The 14,916-nt window shown below is 33.3% G+C and overlaps 1 protein-coding gene across 1 annotated transcript in view; it reads right to left on the bottom strand.

The window, feature by feature from the left end:
• Nucleotides 1-14,916, bottom strand: part of LOC143342168 (uncharacterized) — a 38,376-nt gene that overhangs the window by 21,490 nt on the left and 1,970 nt on the right. The gene's annotated exons all lie outside the window — the stretch shown is intronic.

The following is a 14,916-nucleotide window of genomic DNA, read 5'->3' as shown; positions in this document are numbered from 1 at the left end:
CCAACTGTTGGGAGATCATAGTTCCAACGCTAGTGTCAATGATTACATCTGTCTATCGTTCGAATAAAATTTTTTCCCATCCCTGGCGCGTAGCTAGCAATTTGGTTTTGGATTTTAAACGAGCCTTTTTCTGTTCTATGGCATTTAGCTGGAAGATGCCTCGGGACGATCATCCGGCAAACGCCTACGGGGTTTCGTTTCATGGAAATTCGATGCACTTCTTCCCTTTTTAGCTTCAGGCTGAAACGCGGCCTCAGGTCCAAAACATTTCTTTCGAGAACGGAAGGATCGTGAAACGTAGAATTGCTCATGGAAAGAGAGAAGGAGAGATTCAGTGGTGCAGAAAATACGTTCGTCTGGTCGACCGAAGGAAATTGCAGCCGGCGAACTTTCCTCGGATGCATCGACGATAGTTTCTAGCATCGCGCGCGTAAAAACCTTCTATCGACCGCAGCTTATACATTTTCATTGATACACGTTCAATAAAACGCGAAACGATACAGCGAGCTCAGCCGTCCAACGTCGATTTCTACGGACGAAACGTAATTCCATATCCTCGCGAACATACCTGAAACCTCCATTTGCACGGTATTTAAATTCCACGACTCCGATATAACCCATTAAACGTCGAATTAATACCTTTTTAACACTGACGTTTATTTTCCATATGTTGCATTTAAAAATATAGGAAGCGCAACACATTTGAAACAGACCCGAGTATTCTACAAATAAATTATTTTACATAACCATAGGTTAGTTAATTTAAAATAAAATAATTTTCTATTTTATTTATTATTTCATCAAATATTTAGTCAAATACGTTCTCAAATGCTCTTTAATTCTATGATGTCAATTGCGTTAACAATGTAGGTTTCCATATATTGTCTCGTGCAGGAATACAAGTTCAGAACACATTATTGAGTGACGAATACAAAAGAGACTTTCAAATGATTAATTCAAGAATTCTTATTAAACTTTACTGATTTCAATTAGAATTAAATAAATAATTCTTAGGTAAAATTATCTGTTATTTTATTTAAATGCAATAATTAAAATAAGTTAAAATAGTTTTCTGTATAAATCGTAATATATAATTATTATTTATGATAAGAAAAACAGTAAAGTATTTGAAATAATCTATTTCAAATAAAATATGGCGAGACCTGATTTGAAATACTGTTGGTTATTTGAAATACCAAAGTATTTAAAAAGCTATCAATGTTGTTTAATTTGTAACTCTTCAAATAAGAATGGCGAATTGTTCATTAATTGTCTTTCCCACATCAAGATATTTTTATTTTTCAACGTATGAATTATTATTATATCGTTTTGGTGCCATTATAATTTACACTATGTAATAATTAAGTTTTAGTATTATGGAAGAATGTTTCGATATGAACAGAGATATTTTATCAGCACATACTCTGTTCAAATAGTAGAACGATTGGATGGTCGAACGTTCGCATAATACAGATTCTACTGTATTAAAATATTTTGGGGTGCCTCGCGATACCAGTTGCGTTTTAAAAATATCAAACGACCCGAACGAAAAATCCGGAACGAGGCGACCCACGCGCCAGGAATGTGTTGATACTTTGGTTAATTTGTAATTGTGAAAATGAAGGGCTTCCTTCTCTTTGTCCTCCGCGTCGAACAAATCGAAACCGACAAATCGAAGTGCGCAGAAACGAGGAATGGAATGGAAAAGCGGACAGGAAAGACGCAAAACTGCAATTGAAACGGACTTGTTCCGAAGAAGAAACAAACGTAAAAGAGACCACGAATCGCGCGACTTTCGAAGAAGCTGGATCGTGGAATGCTAGGGATGTAGAAGATGCTCAAGGCCGAACTAGGGACAAAATTAGATTCCACGGCCTCTTTTCTATCTTTTTTGTGATGTTGTAAATTCGTTAGTGGCGAAATCGCGACACAAAGGGAAAAAGAAGACTTTAATGTTCCAGTCACGAAATTCTGTTAACATTTCGTAATGTTATTCCGCGTGTATCGATTTCTTAAATTCTCGATTTCCATTCGATCCTTTCATTCTCATCCTGGTCATATGGCTAATATTTATTCGCTTCTGTATCACCATTAACACTAGAAATATAGTCTACGTCTTAAAAAAAAAGCATTTACATTGAAATACAAACGTTTGTAATATAATATTATGATATTTTAAATAATTCGTCTTAAATTTGAATAAAACTTCGTAATACATACTGACCCATAGTTTGAGAAACAAGATCATTCCATGTAACCTATCGTTTTATCCAACTAATTAGTTTCATTTTACATTTTTCTCTTTAACCTCCTCGTTGTACATCATGCAAACATGAGATGTGTTTACTTTATAATAGACATTTAATATACAAAGCGTGTAACAAGATTTTCTTTCTTTTAACTGTGTGAAACATACAAATATGCAAAGTGCCTTATCATTTTGTCCCACACTGTATGTTTGTTTAATAAAAATGTTACAGCTTAGCAAAGTCGAACTAGTTATTGTTCCAGTGAAAATAATAATTCAGATTTACTACGAAGATGTGAAATATCTGTAAAAAATTTTCAACCAGTTTGACGTTCTATGGAACATGCGACTGTATTCGAGGTGGCTGGCGTAATTTGTAAAGCTCGAGCTTCCTTGATGGATTTCCTGATCTCACGAGGATGAGATCGCTCGCGAAGCTTAGTTACAGTTCGAAGTCATACAGATACATCTGCACAACTGTATGTAATATCATACGGCAAGAACTTCCACGGTCCAATGATCTTAATATTGAATATCAGATTGTAAAGTACGCCATCGACGTGCAAGAATATTATTTGCATCGAATCTGGCACAAGAAAAAAAGTAAGGTGTTTCAATGACAGAACATTTACAAAAGCATCGAACCCGTAGAATCTAATGAAATTATGCAAACGTCCGACCACGTTACACGTAACCCATTAAACAGCAGTGTTGAAGAACATATTTTACTGGTATCGAAATTACTGTGATTATCATGTCTTTTATATGAAAATAAGATGCAAATAAAAATATACTCGGGAACAATTTACTTGATTTTTCAGGTTCCTAGAATATTCTAGAATTCTCTTACACGTTATTATGATTTTTAACTAAAAAGAAATGTTTATAGAAATTGACAGTACAACTGTTTACATTGTTTCTCGTACAAATGTCTTGATATTATTAGATACTTCTAATAATATAGAAAAGTTATTCTTCCTTTCTATTTTCTTTAATACAACGATCTTTCGTTGTTTTTGTTTTATTTCAATTCAAAGTATCGTCGTTCTCGTTGGAAATCCCGTTATTTCTTGTTCTTTTTTAGAGCGTTCGAGAGGCTCCATAGTAGTTAAAATATCATTGCGAGAAATGATCGACGATATAACGATCCACGGTTCATCAATAACCAGCATGGAACGCGTTGAAACGGCCAAAAGAAGTCTGAGCGCAGCGAGAGGAACTTTCTTCTAGTCAGGTTGCGCAATTTAGATTAAATCTGCATCCCGATGCTCAAACGAGATCGAGCCGAGACGGCTGCTCGAACAGCCAGGATCCTAACGGGTCGATTGTTCATTTGTTTTAAAACAGGCTACCCTGTATAAATTGTGAAAGGTACGTGGGCAGTGTTTCAAGCCGGTATCATAATGGCGCGATGGCGAAAGGTGCACGGATGGAGGAATTAGTATCGCGGGCGGCGCGAAATTCCAGTCGCCTTTTTTCACCAGACAAATGTAAATGGAGAAAAGCATGGGATCAGCCCCGGCTTCGACGGGAAGCGTGGGAAAACGACCTCTGAATTCACCTCATTCTTATGGCTCTTCGTTTCGTCGCGCGTTTAATATCTAATCTCATTTTTTATCTAACCGCTAGCAAAGAGATATGCGCATAGACAAACAACGCAGTACAAAATAAAACTATCTTCGAATCGTTGAGAAGAAACGGCTCTTCTATTCTAAAAAATCTGTTTTAAAAAGTCGATTTTTTCATTTTTTTAACCTTTCACGTTTTAAGATTTAAAACACCTGTGATTTGTTTCTCTAAACTCTACCTATCGGTACTATATAGGGTGTTCGACCACACTTGGGAAAAATTTTAATGGGGGATTCTAGGGGCCAAAATAAGACGAAATTCAAGAATATCAATTTCTTGACTGAGGCTTCGTTAAAAAATTATTAAAAAATTAAATTAAAAAATTTCAAATCATTCTGGAAAAATTATTTTTAGTTGCAGGGGTCAATTGCAGGCATTTTTGGTCAACAGACATACTCCCGAAATTCTACTCAGTTTCGAGAAAAAAATTCCTTACCGAAAATATAATTTCTGGCCAGAAATGTCTGCCCGAAATTTCATGCAAATCTTTAAAACGTCATAACTCCTGAACGGATTGGACGATTTTAATGTTTAAAAAAGCAAACTACGCGTATTTTAGTGGAGAATATGTACAAATCGCAAAAATATTCGAAAAGTTGGTCCTTGACCCCGCAAAATTAGAAAAACCCCATAAAAATGGTCCAATCTTCAAACAGCCATAATTCCTATAATTGTGAATATATTTCTATGAAACTTTTTTCTGAAGTAGAGCTCATGGGTACCTACAAAAAAGTATTAGACAACTTTTCTGTAGGGTGTCAAACAAAATTACTAAAAATGAAAAACGAATTTTTAAGGAAAATCGACAAGGGGGTGGTGCCTAAATTTTTCGACGAAATTGAAAAGTTTCAAATCGTTCTAAAAAAATTATTTTCGGTTGCGGGGGTCAATTGCAATCATTTTTGGTGAATAGACATACCCCCAAAATCTTGCGCATTCTCGAGAAAAAAACTCAGTACGAGCGGAACTTTAAACGTTAATAACTTTTTACCGAAGCCTCCATCAACAAATTGGTATTCTTAATTTTTGTTCTATTTTGGTCTCTAGAATCTCCCATTACAATTTTGCCCAAGTTGTCACAATTTTTGTTGATATTTACGTTATTCTGATGAAAAAAAGTTTCCCATTTATCATATAATGATAAAATAACTATGAAGCTAATCTGCATTACATTTCGTTTTGCAATCACATTATATTTGCGACAAAATTTACTAATATGCCTTAAGAAAATAAAATAATATTCACTAAACTTATAGCGGGTGTTGTAAAATCCTTCAAAAACTTGAAAAAAAAAAGAGAAATCGATCCTTTTGAAGCTATTACGGTGTTCCCCATCAAGCGTGTGAGCACAGTGTGGATAAATCTTCTTACGCTCGATGTACAGTATTGTCTGAAAACTTGTTAGGAACTTATCCACTCACAAGAACTAATCGTGTTAACTGTAACTCTCACTTTCGTCTTTAATGTATACAAAGTCAAGTGCATCGAAGAATTACCAATGATCGAATTTCACTCACCCGTCTCTCAACTTGGGTCTCGAAACAATCGGACGTTAGTATTATATGTATATAACTGTTCAAAGAAGTACATTCGAATATACGTTTGTTTGACTAAAAATTGAAGTTTTCATTTAATTTTTATCTAGGTCCTCTTACATTTCTTAATGTTGTCTTTAATTTTAAATTGCATACAGTTAGTTCAAGCAAAATGTTTATGTAAGTTTTCACTCTTGTTTTTTTTAATGTGTATACGAGTACCTGGACTGCCTTCAATTATTTTCAAATAATTCTTGTGTAGTCCTACGGCAAAATAATTGATATTCATAAAACCTATACGAAAGTGTTACAGAAATTCATCATTCACAAAATATTATGAATTAGTTGTCATAATTTTGTCCGATTCTGTAGGTTTATAAACGTGATATATTGCCTTGTTAAAATTTTGTTCTGCAGATGATATCTTAATTAATTTATACGAAAGCTTCGAATCATTGTCATCTTGAAATAACTATTCTGATAACATTTTTTCGTCGACAAATGGTAGTCTATGATTATGTTCTTTTATTTGTATTAACGGGCCAGAACCATTACTCGAGAAACAACCACCACCGAATATTAATTGTCGGAAGCTAGCATTAACCCTTTGACTGCGTAAGATGTATATATACGGTCAATAAATTATTTTCGCTACAACGCATTTACTGTTTTACTAAACTCGTATAGCATTGGAGATATTATTACACGACACATAGCAAACGATTAACCCTCGGATAGCAGACCATCTTAGCGACCGAATGGCTGACTTCAAGTCTATTTTGACCCGAATCTGAATTTTGTTATTTCGCATTCCAGTGCAACGACTTTTATCGAATTTTTTGTGTTATTGTATTTGTACTTCATTCGTTAATGTCGTTAATTTTACAATGTCACACAGTATTTATATTATTATTGTTATTTAGTAAAAATCAAAACTTCACGACTCTGAAAGCTGCGTTAAACGAGGTGACATCAACAATGATTTTGATGCTTTTATATTATGAAAATGCGATTCTTCGATGAAATTTACACACTGGCAGAACGACCAAAAGTATCTGACCCTTAATCTTTTTTTATTATCTATGTTAAAGGGGTGAAATCTGCCCTCAAAGTAGGGACTGTAAAACCTATTTACTCCGACATGTTGCAAACTATTAAAAATATTGGAATAGTGTAAACGGATGAATTTTATATTTTGTATGGCGAATTTCACTGTACAGACAAATTGCTAAAAAATACATTTGTTTAAATTATATGTTAAAAAATGAGCTTAAGAATAAGTTCTAATAAAAAGCACAGCACGAACTTATAGGATGACCTGATATGCTTGTTTACAAAATGTGTTTGTCGCGTTATCGTGCGTAGTAAATATTAATAAAAGTTCGATAAATCGAGCATTGCTATTCCAACGGGTGAGAGCAAGAAAATTCCTACGTGAAAATAAATAAAGACCACCGTGGTGTTTCGCGATATCGATCGGCGTTTCAACAATTTCCCGAGTCCGACGAATCGTCCGTGAACGGAGCGCCGTGTTATTTTCGACCAGTTTCACCTACATATGTTTAACATTAGACCGCTCCGCCAGGAAGCCGGAGTCGCGTGGATTACGGGAATTTTCTCAGCAGGAACATCGATTGTAGCGAGGCGAAAGCGTAGTTGGGTTGCACACGATGAGAAAGGAACAAGGATCGTCTATAATCGCGCGTACACGCACGTAACGACGCATTTTGTAATGAACCGGTGTAGGGCAGAGCGTGTATCGTTGTCGCGTACATTATAATTTCGTTGCAACTCGTCCTCCAGGATGATCATTATTCCAGAGCCGTAGACAACTAGGTAACCTTTCCAGCTGTCGCATCTATCCACGCTACTCGTTAATGAACAAACCATCAATCAAACCTTTCCGGTACTTCTGCCATGTCCTCTGAAGCTACAGCTACTTCCTTCGGATTTAATGCGACGCTTTGGACACTCGGTTTCGTCTTTTCGCCATTAATTTGTCCAGTTCCTTAATACGTTTCAGACAGAAGAGTTAGATTTACTTAACCCGTCGTTCGACCCAACGACGAAGATACATTTAACGCAGTTGTTATGGCTTTACCGCTACCTCATTGTTAGCTTTATGGTGGGAATCTACGTACTTTCAGAAACCCATTCTTTTTACTTTCGCAGGTATCGTTTGACAGTCGGATGGTCAGACCGTACCAATCGAACAATTTTATGACATTTCGTCGCATATGTATATCACTTATGATTGTCTATTGTTTCCTAAATGTCCATCAACCTCAAAAATGAAGGAATTATCAGGAATTTGTGTCGTGCCGATTCTCGTGAGAGACCAACGTCTCGTATGTGTGACAAAGACGATTGTCTGCTTTATGTTCGTATAAATAAATGATGTGTGAACCATTGACCATTGTTCAAATTATGTAAAAAATCATATTCAAAATATACTGTTTTTCTGTTTAATGCATTTTGTTTATTCAGGAAGAGTAGCATCTTTAGACTACTGTTGGTATTTTGAATAACTGAAATATCTAAAAAGTCACTAATTTATATAATTTATGACGTCGTAAATAATAGAGACGAACGACTTGTTAACCAATGAAATTTGTGACAGTTTGTTACAGTTTTTCAGGAACTATTCAATAGTTACATTTTGATTAATATACGTCAAAACTTTAGAGTAAATTATTTAATCTATTCGTTTACGTATTTCGAGAATTCAAATTGTGACATGAAAATTCAAGATTTAGATACAATCAATATTTATCTAAAATAATTGTTCCAATACTATTTTTCTTGTGCCTGATTAGATCATAAGAGAAAGTAATTTTATCTATTTGTTTTAGCAAATTAACAAACTCGTTACTTTATATCATTTTTCAATTAGATCAAAGTTTTAGATAACTTTTTTCTCATCATTACTAAGAGTTTAAAATATAAAAGTTTATTAATTTCCCTGTGATATTCATTTTAAACAAATTGATATTTCAAATATAGTCTATTTCCTCTACAAAATTAAAAGCATGCAAAGCTTAGTGGACAATGAAACCATTCGAGTCATTTTCTTTGGTTTATTGGTATCTTTTGTTCTGAACAGAGGTACAGCCATAAAAGCAATACAAATATAATCATATTTCAGGTAAAAGTGCGAACAATGATCGCCGATAGAATATACGAACTAGAAAGGAAAATGAGTTACTTTATGGACTGAACCCACGAAATGTGACCTGGGAAATGTTAACTTTCTACAAATACATATATCGAGCGAGAATAACATTTATTCTATACAGGGTGTTCGCCCACCTCTGGGAAAAATTTTAATGGGGGATTCTAGAGATCAAAATAAGACGAAAAGCAAGAATACCAATTTGTTGATGAAGGCTTTGTTAAATAGTTATTAACGTTTAAAGTTCCGACCGTAGTGAATTTTTTTCTCGAAAATGCACAAGATTTTGGGGGTATGTCTATTCACCAAAAATGATTGCAATTGACCCCTGCAAACGAAAATAATTTTTTCAGAACGATTTGAAACTTTTCAATTTCGTCGAAAAATTTAGGCACCTACCCCCCCTGTCGATTTTTCTTAAAAATTCGTTTTTTATTTTTAGTAATTTTGTTTGACGCTGTACAGAAAAGTTGTCTAATACTTTTTTGTAGGTAGCCATGAGCTCTACTTCAGAAAAAAGTTTCATTGAAATATATTCACAATTGTAGGAGTTATGGCTGTTTGAAAATTGGACCATTTTTATCGGGTTTTTCTCATTTTGCGGAGTTAAGGACCAACTTTTCGAATATTTTTGCGATTTGTACATATTCTCCACCAAAATATGCGTAGTTTGCTTTTTTAAACATTAAAATCGTCCAATCGGTTCAGAAGTTATGACGTTTTAAAGATTCGCATGAAAATTCGGGCAGACATTTCTGGCCAGAAATTATATTTTCGGTAAGGAATTTTTTTCTCGAAACTGAGAAGGATTTCGGTGGTATGTTTGTTGACCAAAAATGCCTGCAATTGACCCCTGCAACTAAAAATAATTTTTCCAAGACGATTCGAAAGTCTTTTTTTCATCCAAAACTTTCAACACTTACTCGAATTTTTTTCTCGAAAATGGGTAGGATTTCGGAAATATGTGTATTCACCAAAAATAATTGTAATTGACCCCAGCAACCGAAAATAATTTTTCCAGAACGATTTGAAATTTTTGAATTTAATTGTTAATAACTTTTTAACGAAGCCTCCATCAACAAATTGGTATTCTTGATTTTCGACTTATTTTGGCTTCTAGAATCCCCCATTAAAATTTTTCCCAGGGGTGGCCGAACACCCTGTATAGTCATTTCAAAGATAAAATGTACTTGTTTCCATTCGTTACTGTAACTTAAAGAAACCACTTGCTGTAAACTGTTCAAACGTAAATTATATCTGCTTCATTGAAGAATTCGAAACAGCTCTTGAAACATGCATTCATTTCATGATGCTTTAAGAACCCGAAATGTTCGGAGAAGAATTCAGAAAAATTTCACTTAAAGAGAGAGTGCAATTGCACTTAAATTAGCAAAAAATGAGGGAGGCAGTTAAACCGTTTTATACCATTCAATTTATTTCCTCAGCAGTTTCTGCAGTTACAACAAAATATTTCGAAAATCGAAATAATAGTTACAAACGGTTTTTACTGCGTTCCATTTAGTCAGTTTAAATTGAAAGTAAAACAGATTAATTGAAAACAGACAAACAAATGTTCTTGAAAATATAAACTTCGGTTAAATAGACTTTATTAGAACTAGAAATAAAAATTCTTGTATAATAGGAACAGATATTTGAAACAAACGTGGAACAAATATTTCAAAATTCAAACAAAGACAAAATTCGTTCTTTCAAACCCAAGTCAAATTATTAGTTATTCCAAGTAGCTTTAATATTTGATCACGCTTGAGAAAATTCAATCTGTTCAAATGTTTGAACTTGACTGTTTATATAAAATGTGAGTATAACTATAATCTAATAAATTAAAAACTTATGTGTTAATTACAAAAGTTATTCTGAATTCAAAGAAATTTAAAATTTAAAATAAATTTTTCTTTAATCTCTCAAACATTAAACTACCTTAAGTTATTTCATGATTATTCTTGACTTTATCTAAGCTGATCCAAATCTTATCCAAGCGTAACATATTATTCAAATAAAATGCTATAATTAAGTAAGAATACATGATCAAGTTTGATTTAAACAATCCAAGGTAAGCTTAACTCGGCTTGTATTTTCAAGTAGGTATTTGGACACCTCTGACTCCTTGTATTTCGATCTCCTTTGTTCACTGAACTTCGGAAGTAGGCAAGAACATCTGTTGACGAAACATCTTGGATTCCCAGTCAAAAATTGCAAGAACTTTCGGTCATAACGCGCCTTTGTGCAACGGGTTTAAAAAGAGATTTCACGAGAAGAGGAAGTGAGCGTGTAATTTTGGTCGGTGTACATGTATGCACCAACATCCTGTTGGTCACGACGCATCGAAAAAAAGCAGGATGGCAGCGTCACAATGAAAAAAGACATCACGCGTTCAGGTCACCACCGGTAGCTTCAATGCGAACGAGCAACGTGTACATTCGTACATACGTATGTATGAAAGCGCAGACAAAACACACAAAGCTGGCAGCGAGTGGTATCTCTCAACTGATAATTATGGAAGGGGCTCGAGCAAACTTCCGCTCAACAAAACCTACCCAATGAACGTTTGCTTAAACGAATACACCTGCTGCAGTGACTCCGTACACAAAATCATTCGTCGTTTTTGTTCTTAAAGCAGAATACGGTAGAACAGTGATTTTTCATATTTTTTCTAACAAGCCCTCTTAACTCTTTGATCCCTAATGAAATAAAACATCCCATAGAATGTTCATTGCGATACTGTTTCAATTCTTGGACTCGAAAGTAGAGCAAGAACATTTGAACATCTAGATGTCAGAAAAACTCATTTTTATCAATGTGCCTCTCGTACTAATTTTTGAACATTTCTTTTATTTCTTTACGAATGATTCGAGTCGTTCAGAATCATTTTTTTTTTAACGTTATTGTGATATACAAGAAAGTTATTATCGAATAACAGCAAGTCGAATACTTCATGATAAAATAGTACCTCGATTGGGTGCTAAGCAACAAGTTGGACCTACTTCTCATTGGATTTGTTATTTTGATTATTGCAAGAATTTTCAAACTCATTTTCTTACAATATCCAAGGTTCTATTATATTGTCATTTTTTTTACAATCCTTCATTATATTTTCCTCTTTAGTGTAAAAGTAATGTTACTTAATTTTCTTCGAAAACGTTTCCTATTTATTGTACCGAAGAAGACTTTTAATACTGAGTCGAACCTATGAAAAGATCATATAAATTGACTTGAACAAGACTGAAGATTCTACAATCTTTAATAGAAAAAAACATGTAAGGTATCCATATCTTTCTATATTCAAAATTTTCATTTGCTATACTCTTGAACCACAAAACTGCAGTAGAACCTTCAGTATTATACACTCAAACAATTTTATTAATCACAGAAATCTATGCAATGGTGCGAAATGTGCAAAAATCGCTTGAAAATGACATAAAATTCACACATTCTTACAGATATATTTCTTTAATTTTCCAATTAAGTTAAGAGGTGTAATTTTTTTAATTATCACGAATGATATTACGGTCTCAGAATATACAGATCGCTATCTCTCGTGTGTAGCTGAATAAAACGATAGCAAACTTTATTTACACATTATAAATTGTACCGTATTTCGTCATGATAGGAATTTGTAAATATGAGACGTGAAAAAAAGTAAAGTAAACCTGAAATAGAACGGATTCTTGAATTACGAAATTAAAATTTGTCTGTTTTAAAAAATGTTTAAATAGTAACTAGAAGTCGAAAAATAATGCAAAATTTATAGTACTATGACAAAAAGAAGAACAATGAAAGCCTATCGATCCTATCAGCCCATTTAAAATGAGTTGTTTTATGTATGGCCTTCAACATTCAAGTTACAAAACGAAGTTAATTATCTAGAAGGCAGGTGTTAGAGCAAATGTGACAAGTGTTTGTCGTGTACAAACACAGAAAAGTATTGAGATGACACAAGTAAGAACATTTAGCATTCGTCAAGCAATAAGTTCACTGAAAGAGAAAGTAACAAAAAACTGTATTCACATGCGAGAAAAAATTCGAGCTGAACTAAATATAACAACAAAAATTACCTAATCTAATGAGAGAGTAAATTAATAAAATGCATTTTCGGGTCTGGATTTATTTCCTAACAAGATGATGCATCTACTTGCAACGTAGAACTTGTTTTGGCCTATTTGAAAAACAAAAACATCTGTTTTACATTGATTCACACTCTCTCCAAACATAAATACAATAGAAAATTTTTCACATAATCTAAAAACAGCTCAACAAAAGATAAATATTGTATCATCGAAATAATAGAAAAAAAAATAACATGTATCTAGGGCATATATTAAGGCAACTGACCCTATGTATTCATGAACGTTGTAGTTATGTTATTAATTCATGAAATTTTGTATTTTTCAGTTTTGTGTGATAAGCAATAAAGTAAAAGTGTTTCTATATTTACTATAACAGTGTCTTGTTTAGATGTATAGTCTGTTTCATAAAAACCAGTGTACAGTAAGAATGGTGAACAATTTTCAATATGAACGACTGTTTTATCCACTTGAAAAATCTGTGTAAAATTATTTGGGAAACTTCAACGGAGTTACAAAGCGCCAGGCGTTGAAATCACCGAGCTCGACGCTCGCGCATTGTAACCCTGAAATAATCGAATAAAAAAATTTCGTTATGGCCATGTCCTTATTTTTCGTTCTTATTACCTGTTTTCAGAGCTCAATATGTGAATGCTTTATCTAAACGTACTTCCAAAGAGACAACGCAGAAACTAATGATAATTATTAATCAAACTTAGTTACACCGACCTAATACGACATGATAAATCAAATATACTGTTATAGTTATTTATTTTAATAATAAAAAATCAACAAAATGATATCATGAATGAGATAAGAATTCGAAAAATCTTCTTATTCGAGTTGAAAATAAATAATTTAAACTTATTAAAAATAATTTATTAATTGCAGCGTTTTAGATCGATATGTGAGTCCTGTTCAATACATTCAACCCACCACTATGTGGTTTTTAACAAAACTATGAATTAAAAAATGGTAGACACATCATCTGCCAATCGAGTCTTTGAAAAATCGAATTTGATTATAATTTTGTTTAATACGTATACACGGTACTAGAGTTGGGCAAATTTTATGCACGAATAACAAATAAAAATGTTTAATTCGTTAAATCACAAATTAGCTTTTGCTTGCAGTTTTGCTCGTCTGAATGGAACGTAAACGGAAGTCAGTTTACGAATGAATCTAATGTTTTGATTCGTTAATCGTGAATAAAACTTGCCCAACCCTGCGCAATAAACAGTTATTATACGGATTGCATAACCTAGAAATTACTGATTACGTATCTATGTAAGTCCCAATTTTTTATATACCGTTCGATATATTTTTAGACTATTGGTTTTAGTTAAAAGAAGACTAACAGTCGCAATGTCAAATAAAAGTTGTTTCATGACTGCAAATTTCAAAAAATCTTTAGCTACACATTATCTGATGTAAAACAGAACAACTAAACGTTTCATCAATTATTATTATTATTTATCGCGTTGACTATCAAGGCAATTTTCCCTGTCTAATTTGATCCTCGACTATTTTTCAAATTATAACGCGACAAATAAAAATATTCAATATATTCCTAATGTCGGTGATGTTATTCCAAAAATTATAAATATTAAATCATTCATTTGTCCTTTTGACTGTAATAACACTCATAATGTTCTTGATTGAGGCTTCGTTAAAAAGTTATTAAAAAATTAAATTAAAAAAATTCAAACCATTCGCAGAAAAATTGTGTACGAATATTTTCTTCAAACCCTATAAATCAGAAATAAAATGGTTATAGACATAGGACTCTGTGACGTTTTGTTACATTCAAAATAAGCAAAATAAACTCTCAAAGTTTATGATATTTACTTCCATGACACACTGTATCCGAATGGAATTTCAGAGCAGAAACAGTTTTTACCACCATCGACGTGGGTCAACGAAATTTCTAAGATTACGCAAGCCAGATGAGGGATAACGACGATAATAGCCGGACGTTTCGGAGTTTCTTGGAAAATTCGGACAACGGGTGCAACAGAGAAGTGTCAAAATAACTGAACTAGCCTAACTGCCGCTCGGTCGCGAAATGTTCGAGAAGCCAGCGGGACGGTTATTTTCAGTGTTAGTGCGGCAAACTTCGACAAAATTCTCATTTAGATAAGAATTTCGAATAACAAACAAAAGATAAACTGCTCGTTAAATGATAGTAAAAATTTAAATTATAAAATAAAATATTTCACAAGAATCAAATAAAAATTTAACTATTCGATC

The sequence above is a fragment of the Colletes latitarsis genome, chromosome 1, assembly GCF_051014445.1.
Source record: "Colletes latitarsis isolate SP2378_abdomen chromosome 1, iyColLati1, whole genome shotgun sequence".
NCBI lineage: Eukaryota > Metazoa > Arthropoda > Insecta > Hymenoptera > Colletidae > Colletes > Colletes latitarsis.
This window is presented reverse-complemented; position numbering and strand designations above follow the sequence as displayed.